Raw genomic sequence first — 10,761 nt, forward strand, 5'->3', positions numbered from 1 at the left:
AAAATCACCACAATGATGACCGACCCTTGACGACTGAAACGGTCAACTCCTTTTCCTCCTCCTTTTCTTTTTGTTTCAAAACCTAAACAATTTAGAAGTGTATGGTGAGTGTGAGTGGATTGAGTAGGATGAGGCACATTAGGAACAAGCAAAGAAGCCACTAGGTGGGAAAGTGGATAGAGCTCCACTCCTACAGTCAGGAAGTTGTTACTGTGCAGTCCTGCCTGACTCTTCCTGACCTCATTTGGGGTTTTCTTGGAAAAGATACTGGAGTGGTTTGCTATTTCCTTCTCCAGTTCATTTTACAGATGAGGAAACTGAGACAAACAGGGTTAAGTGACTTGTTCAGGGTCATACAGTCAGGAAGACCTGAGGTCAGATCTCAGGACCCAGGCATTTACTAGCCGTGTAACCCTGGGCAAGTCACTTAATCTCTGTCTGCCTTAGAATTTTTTGTTTTTATTTTTAATATAAAGAGGCAGCTAGGTGGTATAGTGAATAAAGCATCAGGCCTAGATCAGAAAGATCTGAGTTCAAATCTGGCCTCAGACACTTACGAGCTATGTGACCCTGGGCAAGTTCCTTAACCTCTGTCTGCCTCAGTTTCCTCAACTATGGAGATATTAGCAGCACCTTTCTCAGAGTTGTGAGGATCAAAAGAGACAATATTTGTAAAGCACTTAGCACAGTGCCTGACACATAGTAAGTGCTTAATAAATGCTTGTTTCCTTTCATCTCTTCCCTCAAAAGAAGATGGGCTGGTCAGGACGAGTAATAACCAATGGACTGCCTATGTTCACCATTGGTTTCCTTGCAGTCATTCTGCCATTCAGTTATTTAGCATTTATCAAGAGTTTACCATAGGCCAGGAGCTTTGTTAAATACTAGGGACTCAAAGAAAGGCAAAAAATCCCTAATCTTTGCTTTCAAGGAGTTTACAATTCATTGGAGAAGACAATGTGTAAACAACAAGGTTCATGGAAGGCTAGGTGGCACTATAATGTACAGAGCACTAGGGCTTGAGTCAGGAAGACTCATCTCCCTGAGTTCAAATCTGGCTAAGATACTGGCTGTGTGACTCTGGGCAAGTCACTTAACCATGTTTGCCTCAGTTTCCTCATCTGTTTGGGATCACGAAGGGTCGACATGACTGAAATGACTGAACAACAAGAAACAAGGTACATAGAATATACACACCTGTGTGTGTGTGTGTGTGTGTATAAACAGTATATATACATATGTATATATATGCTACTCTGCATATATATGTATATGTGTGTGTACACACAGAGTAGATGAAGGCAATCAGAACGGGTAAGGCATTAAGTAGAGAAGGCTGCCAGGACAGTGGGTGGACTCCCAGGGGTAACTTGTGGGAAGACATGGATAAGAGCTTCATAGAATGAACAAACAGGGATGGGAAGAAATCTGTACTGTTGGAGACATTACCCACATAGATGAGATCACAGATCCATTGGAGTAGTTAGTATATACTCAACATTTCACATGTGTACGCATAGAAAATCCCAGAAGGTCTTTGAAGGGGAGAGATATAATTTTCTACCCACAAATGGCAGAAGGGCCTTTATTCCAATACTTGAAAAATGAATCATAATTAGACTGGGGCCAGACATGGAAAATTTCAACCAACTCTGATAGTTTTTTTGGAAAGCTATCAGACTGAAAACACGCCATGGAATTCCATATGCAACATCATTGTATTTCCCACTTTAAATCTTAGAGCAACAGCTCTGGTTACATTTTTGATGAATTTAGCTTAGTTTCCACTATGTAGATTGAGTAAGTGGAAAACTGCCAGGTTGAACGTAACTGGAAAGTAGTCAAAGCCCAGCTGAGATATCCCTGTCCAAATCAGGTGTGGGGCGGAAGAAAAGCATGTGTACAGTACCATCACTTCACAGGTGCAAATATCGCCTAGGGGACACTATGAAGATTATAAGATGATACTGTCCTGGAAAGGAAAGATTCACAATATCATTCTTGCATTAGGTAACATTAACTGTGCCGTCACATCATTGGGAACCAATAAATCCAAACACAACATGAGTATCCACGGTTACAAATTCAGCCAGTAAATGATGCTTTCTCTAAGGGCCTCTGATTTGGTTGGGGTTGGGGGGGTATCTATCAGCACTTCCATCCAATCCAATTTGTTTCAGCACACATCATATGCAAGGCTCTGTACTAGGGGCCAGAGATATAAAGATGAAAGGGAGACAGTCTTGCCCCTAAGCACCTTCTACAGAGAAGAATATACATGATAATATACAGAGAAAACAAATGACTAGGGAGATCAGAAAAAGCTTCCTGGAGGAGGTGGCACAGGGGCTGAAATTTAGAGGAAGTTAGGGATTTTAAGAGGCAAAAGTGAAGAGGTAATTCCAAGTATGGGAGCTAGCCTCTGCAAAGGTAGAGAGGGAGGAGTTGGAATATCAAATCTGTAGAATAGCAATTAGATCAATTTCCAGGATCTGTCATTGCTGAGCATCTTCTGGGATCTAATTCCACCGTAGGGCTATGGTGTTATTGGTGATTGCCAGCTGAAGGGTCTCTGGGCTAATGCAGGCCACCATTGGGGAGCAGATGATCAGGTAAGGAGACCTATAGGACCTCCCTTTTTGGGCAGATCCCATGACAGTCTGTGGAACAGGTGGGGGAGAAGGTCCTTATAGGCCCCTTGTACCAGATTTGCGCCAAGGTTCCTTCCTGTTCCAAGAACTAGATCTGATAATGGAGATTTTGTTTCCCTCTTGACTGGTAGCACTCTTAGATTTGCTTCTCTTTCAGACCCAGGAAGGTTTATTTTTTGCCCTCTTCCCAAATCATTTAAGACTCTCTTTCCCTTTCCTCATGAAGGCTTCCTCCAATGTCTCCTTGTGGCCTGGAGATAGCTTCTCAAAGGCTATGTTATTCTAGTGCAAGCTCTGAAAGTTTCTACCATTGGAAAAGGCTTTGAGTGTGGCCCCAAGAACAGACCACATTGATTTTCAGGGACAAACCTAGCCTATTACACAAAGGTACATCATCAGTAGGTTAGCCAAGTGGCAATGAACAGTTTTGAACATGGCAGTTCACGAAACAAAGAAAGACCAGGGTTCTAATCCTGCTGGATGAGCTAGTACAGGCAATTGCATTAATTAATTGTGTGACCCTGGGGAAGTTGCTTAATCTTTCTTAGTTTCATCTTCCTCCTCTGTAAAATGAGTGGGTTAGATTCAAGGGCTTCTAAGATCTCTTATAGCTTTAATCTATGATTGTGTAAGTTTAATGACTATAAATTAACTGTCACAATAGGGAGACTAAAGAGCCCAGAAGGCAGCTGAATCAGCAAAGTTCTGATTGACTTGCCAAAGGAGGAGGCCGCAAAAGGCGACACTAGCCCAGAGCATAATCCTATGAAGAATGATGGATGATTATGAGCATTGTTGTCTCATAAAGCAGAAAGAAACAGTGGAGGGTCAAACCAGTTTAAGGAAGGCTTGGTAAAATATCCAACTAAGCAAAATCATCTCAAGGGCATTCAATGATGAAAATGGATAGAGGACTACAAAGAGAAGAAAAATGGAAAAGATTTGCAAATATATATGTGTATGTAAAAATGTGTGTGTATATATATATATATGTATGTATGCATGTCTGTGTGTATGTATATATGTATAAAAACAAGATTTTCCATGCTAAGACTATTAGAACCTCCAAGCTTAGATGCTAACTTCACAATCCCAGATGAGCTTATTGAAGAGGCAGAAATGACTCCAAGGCCAATAAAAAATGGGAAAAGCAGCTGGAACTGAACCAAATATATCAAGAGGAAATTTATGCTGAATTGTGTACAGTTACTGGGGCTATAAGAGACAAATATACAAGATATTTTAAGGAAGGGAAGGTACCAGAAGTGTTGAAAAATGTCAGTCATATTAATTAAAAAGTTGCCTCTTGCAACATGACTAAAATGGAAATGTTTTGCATGATTACACATGTATAATCTATATCAAATTTCTAGCCTTCTCAAGGAGGGGGGAGGGGAAGGAGAAAGGGAGAGTATTTGAAAACCAAAATTTTAAAAAACGAATGTAAAAACTTTCATTTGCATGTAATTGAGAAAGAAAATACAATTTTAAAATAACTATTAATCTATATATTTTGTTTCCCATCTATACAAAATCTTTATGAGCATCATCTATACATGACTTCAAGAGTGCCCTAATGAAGGTATTAGTAGGAAACAAGTCAACTTTTTTTGTTAATGATATTCAACAATGTACCATATCTTTACCATTTCAAAATCAACTGAAAGATGTAGATAATATAAGATCCCATTGGCCTTACTGTTTGTTGAATATGACCAAGCATTTAAATAGTTAGAACAAAATGTCACCTTTACAGGCTCTTTTATAACAAGGTGTCTCCCATTCAAAAATCAAGGTCGTCCAAGGTCCCTTAGAGATATAATAGAAATAACCCTATTCAATGATCACTATTAGGTGACGTATAAAATAGAGAGATGCCTACTCTCCAAAACCACTGTGATGGAGGGCAGCACAGAGTGCGGGTTGAAGAGGAATTACCTGTTTATGGTGAGGTCCTCCAGGTGCTCCTGTTTGGTTCATAACATTGTGCTGATTGCATCAATCCCCAGGACAAGGCAGAGCCTGCTGGAACACATTTGTAATCATTTAAAGGAGTTTGGCCTGTTCATCCATATAGGAAGAACAAATAAATGAAGAATGTCTATTGCCTAGATAGAAAAATGAATTTGGATGGAAACCCTCTAGAGACATGTTAGGGACAAATAGTACAGATAGACAAAGATCTGGGTCCAGAGTTGAACAGCAGAAGAACAGACTGGATTGCTTTAGGGAACTTGTAAAACTATTGGGGTGGCTAGGCGTCCAGTGAATAGAAACTGGGCCTGGAGTCAGGAAGACCTGAGTTCAAATTTGGCTTCAGACACTTACTAGATGTATGACCCTGGACAAGTCACTTAACCCTGTTTACCTGTAAAATAAGCTAGAGAAGGATGACATAGCAACAAACTAAAGAGGAGTATCACAGAGGGACACATGAAGTGTATGAGCAAGTGGCCACCTGTATAGCCTGTGAGGAGCTCTGAAAACAAGAGTAGCATATCATTAAGGAATTGAGGGATAGGAATTGGATGGGTGTTTTCTTTGTGTTTGAGTATAGCATGCATATAATTGATCATCTCTTCTTTTATGTTGGAAAAAAAGAACTAGAAGGTATAAGAACCTGGGTGTTCTCTAAATCTGGAATCTGGTGTCTTTTGGGTACTATGAGCCTTTCCAGTGCTAAGTTCTCTGTGCTAAGTTGTCTGACTTGCTCCGACACACACCTCATTACTAGGCATCAACAATAAGCTGTATCCTGGAAAGGTAAGTCATTCTGGTTGAAACCTCTAATATATTTGAGGGGGATGATGGTGATTATAATGATAACCTACACTTAGATGGGCTTTTAAGGTTTACAAAACCGTTTACATACATTATCCCACTGAATCCCCAACACAGTCTAGTGAAGTAGGTGCTATTATTATTCTTGTAATATTATTATTATCCTGTAAAATTATAGTTGGGGCTCAGAGAGGTTATGAGACTTACTCAGAGTCACACAGCTAGTAAGTATTGAAGGCAGGATTCAAATACAGTTCTTCCTGCCTCCCCTGCACGTCCTTTGGATGGTAATGATTATAAAAATACCTAGTTTCTCAACCTGTCACTTCCTGGGACCAAGAAGCCTTCATTTCAGCTGGCCAATTTTCCCTACCGCCGCTGCATAGTGACCCCCACTTGTTCCCCCCTTCCACCTCTTAGAATTGTATTTTAAATCAACATTGTCTCTTGAAAGGCATTGTCAACCAACTGCTCGGTTTTACCACTACCCATCTTGTTTTCCTCCAAGTCCACAGCTTCTTTCCCTGGCTACTTTATATATGGTTTCCTACATTAGCATGTGAGCTCCCTGAGGTCAGGGATTGCCTTTTTTTTGTACCTATATTCCCAGAGCTTAGCACAGTGACTGGCATATAGTAAGTACTTAGTGCTTTTTGTTTATCAATTCATTCATTAATCCAAAGACATTCTAAAATATATTAAAAACAATATTCTACATATCCTTACAAGATCAAAGGAGGCAGACAGAGGCTGTGCAATATTATACAACTGGTTAAACAAAGACACAGAAAGATTGTTCCCCCCTCCCCTGACTGTCTCTCAATTCCCTCCCTGCCCCGCCATGTAACCACTGCCGCCGTCCAGGTCACAAAGTTAGTAATTCAGAATACAACTCAGGAAAAATCCCAGAAATTTTTCTGAACTTAAGATAAATTCATACTATAAAAATGATCCAAATCTTTCTTACCACATTTGCTCAAGTATTTTTCCCCAAAGTGAATTTTCCCCTTATAACTTAGAGGAGTAAATGAGTTAATTTTTCCTCTACTTGTGATGACTTTTCAGAAAACAACTGAAGTGGTTAGTAAGAGGGTCAGAGAACCCGTGTTTGAATCTAGCTATGCCACTTGTGGAAAACCATTCCCCAAACTCTCTGGTCCTCAGTTTCCTTATCTGTAAATTAAGAAGGGTGGACTAGATGACCTCTCAGCTCTATGTCTTTGACCCTCTCACCTTATATCCAGCATTCCTTTCTGTACCTTGCTTTTAACCAACCCATAATCAGCAGAAAGCTTAGTACATGGTATATTAACATTATCTAAATATGCAGGCAAAATCATTATTGCACATCATCTGATTTTTAAAATGACTGTAGTCATTAAACTTGATGAGAAAAAATTAACCATCTCCAGAGATTATAAGGAGATGCAAGAAAGCAGTGATGAAAGATGTTATCTGCATCTAGAAAAAGAACTGATAAATAGAAGTATGTATAGAATAATTTTACATATATGTACATTATATATATATAGTGTCTAATGGTAGCCATCTCTAGGGTGGAGGGGGGAGGAAAGATAAAAAGGGGAAAAAGAAATTTATGTAATAATTTTATTATAGATTTAAAAGGAAAAGCAAGTTGTACATAATAGATTTGCAGTTTCATGTGTGATCATCTTTTTTATTATACTGTATTATGGAAATACTTGTTTTATTCCATAAACTCAAAATAAAATAAATTTTAGAAAAAGAAAGCAGTTACTGGTCTTCTGTGCTTTTTACAGAATTCAATGTAGTTCAATTCAGTAAGATTTTATTAAGTGCCTACCATGTGCCAGGCAGAATCATGGAATCTAAAAATGAGGAGGGATTTTTTTGGGGGGGAGGAGAGAAGCGGGCATTTAGTATAATAATACAGAAGAAGAATCCTCTCTACAATGTACTTGGTAATTGGCCATCCAGTTTCTGCTCTAAGACCTCCAACGGGGGTGGGGAGTGGGGCAGTGACCAATCCAAGGCAACCCTACTCCACTGTAGGACAGCTCCAGTTGTAAGGGAGTTTCTCCTAACCTAAATCAAAACCAAAACCAAAACCAAATTTGTTTCCTTGAAGCTTCCACTCCTTGCTCCTAGTTCTGTCCTCAGGGGCTCAACAAGCCCAGGACAGACCCTCTTCTGAACACAGCAGTTCTTCCATCTATGCCCTAGCAAGTCTACTCTATGTTCAGCAGCGTTCAGCAGAAGGAATGGAAACAGTCATGTAGTTGTGCAGGTTGTCCAATCTCATTTCCAAATGAGATTCTAAATAATTTGGCATAGGATATTTTATTTCTAAGGATTGTTTCTTGTTAACAATGGAAAGCAATTTAGTGTTTTTTGGGGGGTAGCTGTGTGTTTCATTCAACATTCAAAAGTTTATTAAGCACCTAGTGTGTACATGTGTACAGGAAAGTAAATGGAAAGTCTATACAAAGGGGGGGAGGGAGGGAGGGAGAGAGAGAGACAGAGAGAGAGAAACAGAGAGAGACAGAGAGACAGAGACAGAGAGACAGAGACAAAGAGACAGTCACAGAGAGACTAGAAAGAGAGAGACAGAGAGAGACAGACAGAGAGACATAGAGAGATGAGAAAAAGAGTGACAGAGAGGGAAAGACAGAGAGAGATAGAGAAAGAGAGACTAGAAAGAGACAGAGACAGAGATGGAGACAGAGAGACAGAGAGAGACAGAGAAGGACAAAGAGAGAGGAGACAGAGAGAGAGAGGAGACAGAGACAGAGAGAGAGACAGAGACAGAAAAACAGACAAAGAGACAGTTGCAGAGAGACTAGAAAGAGACAGAGAGATGATAAAAAGAGAGAAAGAGAGAGACAGATATAGAGAGAGACAAAGAGAGAGGGAGAAGGAGAGAGTTGGAAGGAAGGAAAGTGAGAGAAGGAGAGAGAGAGAAGGAGGAAAAGAGAGGGAGAAAGTGAGAGAAACAGAAAGAGATCACTAGTAACTGAGGGGTGGTGGTGTTCATATTGGGACAGGACATGTTCATATTGGAGGTGGCAACCAAGCTTTGCTCAGAAGGAAGCCAGGGCTTTTAAGAATTAGAGTTGAAGAAGGAGTAAATTCGAGACAAAGAGTGGAGCTGGGAGAAAATATCTTGGAAAGGGAAGAGCTAGCAGCTCTGTTTGATTGGAATGGAGAAAATTAGGGGAAACCTGACTATTTCAATAGGAGCAAGCTTGTTTGTCCTTCACTGTCATAACTCCTTTATGTTCTCTCCCTCCTCACAAAAACTGAAAGAAATCTGAGTCCTAACCCTTGGTTTGATGCATTTGAGAATTTTTATGACCCTGTTAACTTTGTCCCTGGGAGGAAGAGAAACCCAGCTAAAAACAGAAGTACAAATAACATTCTAGAATTTCTTAAAATGGTTTCAGTTTTGGTTCCTGTTCTCTACAGGCTCTGTCTTCTTTTTTTAATGTTTTTTTCTTAACTAACAATCATTTATTTCCTTTCCCTCTCACTGCCCTCTCAACTGAACAACAATAATAAAAAAAGAAAGTAAAACCCTCATAATAAATACGCAATTATCAAACCAACTAATTCCTTTATTGGCCATATCCAAAAATGTTCGCCTCAGTGTGTATTTTAAGTCCATTACCTCTGTGTCAGAAATGGGTAGTTGGCTCATTTTTGGCCCCGGGGAATCTTTGTTTGCCATTGCATTGATCAGACTTCAATAGCCTTTGAAAGTTGTTTTTCTTTATCGTATTATATGGATTGCTTTGGTTCTGCACACTTCACTCCATATCAGTTCATAGAGATCTTCCCAGTTTCCTCTGAAACTGTTCATTTCAGCATTTCTTATGGTGCAATAATATTTTATTTCATAATTTATTTAGCCATTTTGTTTTGTTTTTGTTTTCGCCACTATGAAAAGAGCTGATATAAGTATTTTTTGTATATATATAGGTCCTCCCTAGGAAGACTTTTCTGAAAAGGATATTATTGTTAGTAACTGAGATCATCCCCCACATACCCAGAAGCTGACACCAGTAATGTTTTACTGTGAAATATAGAGATGTGGGCCATACCTGTATCAGGGTCCCTAGCCATCAGAGAACTACAGGAAGTATCTTTTTTTTTTAGCTTCGAAAAATGTATTGAGAATCCACCAGCTCCAAGTTGGTTTGGAAACATTAGGCAGCTTCTTCTTTCATGACACGGTCTTTTTTTGAGAGGTCTCATGAAAGCTTTTTTTCTCCTCTACCGTCTGGAACTGACCATGGCCAAATCTGGAGGTGGTGTTAATAAACTTCAGGTCGATCTCCAAGGCATGACGTTTGGTCTGTACCAGCAGAGACTCTCACAGGGTGAGGACACACTTCTTGGTCCCAATGACACCGCCTTTCAGCATGATAAAGTCATTGGTCACTTCACCATAGTGGACAATGCCTCCCAGAGGGTTGATGCTCTTGTCGGACAGATCATCATCGGTGGATGCGTTGTTTTTGATCAACTTGCCATCCTTGATCTGGTAGCCCTGGCCAATCTTACAGATCTTTTTGTTGATCTTGGTGCAATGGTGGTAGCCCCTCTGACCAGCTTGAGCCACAGAGAAAGCCACACGGGCAGGATGCCAAGCTCTAATACCTGACACCTTACAGGGGCCTCGGTGGGTTTTTTGGGGCAGTTTCTTTGTGTGCCAGAGGCTGGTGACACCTTTGTAACCCTTGTCCTTGGTTACTCCAATGACGTCAATCATCTCATCCTGCCCAAACATGGTGGACACAGGCACCTGCTGCTCCAGCTTCTTGTGGACCCAGTCCAGTTTCTCAGACACGCTGCCACCATTCACCTGGATCTCCATCAGGTAAGACTTCTACCTCAGAGGGAGCAGGTGCATCTGGGTATGGGCAATGACGCGGATCACCTGGTAGTATTTCTTCATGCTGTTGAAGTCTTTCTCCAGCTGCTTCTTGTCATCATTGTCCTGCCACTTCTTACAGTACTTGGTGAAGGCCTTCTTCTTGGACTTTTGCCTGTTCTTACAGAATAGCCTCTTATATTCATCACTGATGTGCTCAGCAAAAATGGTTTTGATGCTACACAGACCTCTTGGTGTTTGCCCGCGATGTCTATAATGACCATGGGGATGTGTCTCCACAATGGTGACAGCCTCAGCAACTTATTTCTTGTTGACCTTTGAGCCTGCCCTGTCCACCTCTCGAAAGATGTGAGTCATGCCTGCCTTATAGCCCAGAAAGGCTATCAGGTGGATGGGCTTGTTGGGGGTCATCTTTGGGGAAGCTCTTCAACTTTATTTATTTATTTTTTTTGC

At 40.5% G+C, this 10,761-nt stretch overlaps 1 pseudogene; it reads right to left on the bottom strand.

The window, feature by feature from the left end:
- Nucleotides 1–9,528: 9,528 nt before the first annotated feature.
- The window catches only part of LOC114046602, a 1,399-nt pseudogene continuing 166 nt past the window's right edge, over nucleotides 9,529–10,761 (bottom strand).

This window comes from Vombatus ursinus, unplaced genomic scaffold, assembly GCF_900497805.2.
Source record: "Vombatus ursinus unplaced genomic scaffold, bare-nosed wombat genome assembly UNPS02014784.1, whole genome shotgun sequence".
Classification (NCBI taxonomy): Eukaryota; Metazoa; Chordata; class Mammalia; order Diprotodontia; family Vombatidae; genus Vombatus; species Vombatus ursinus.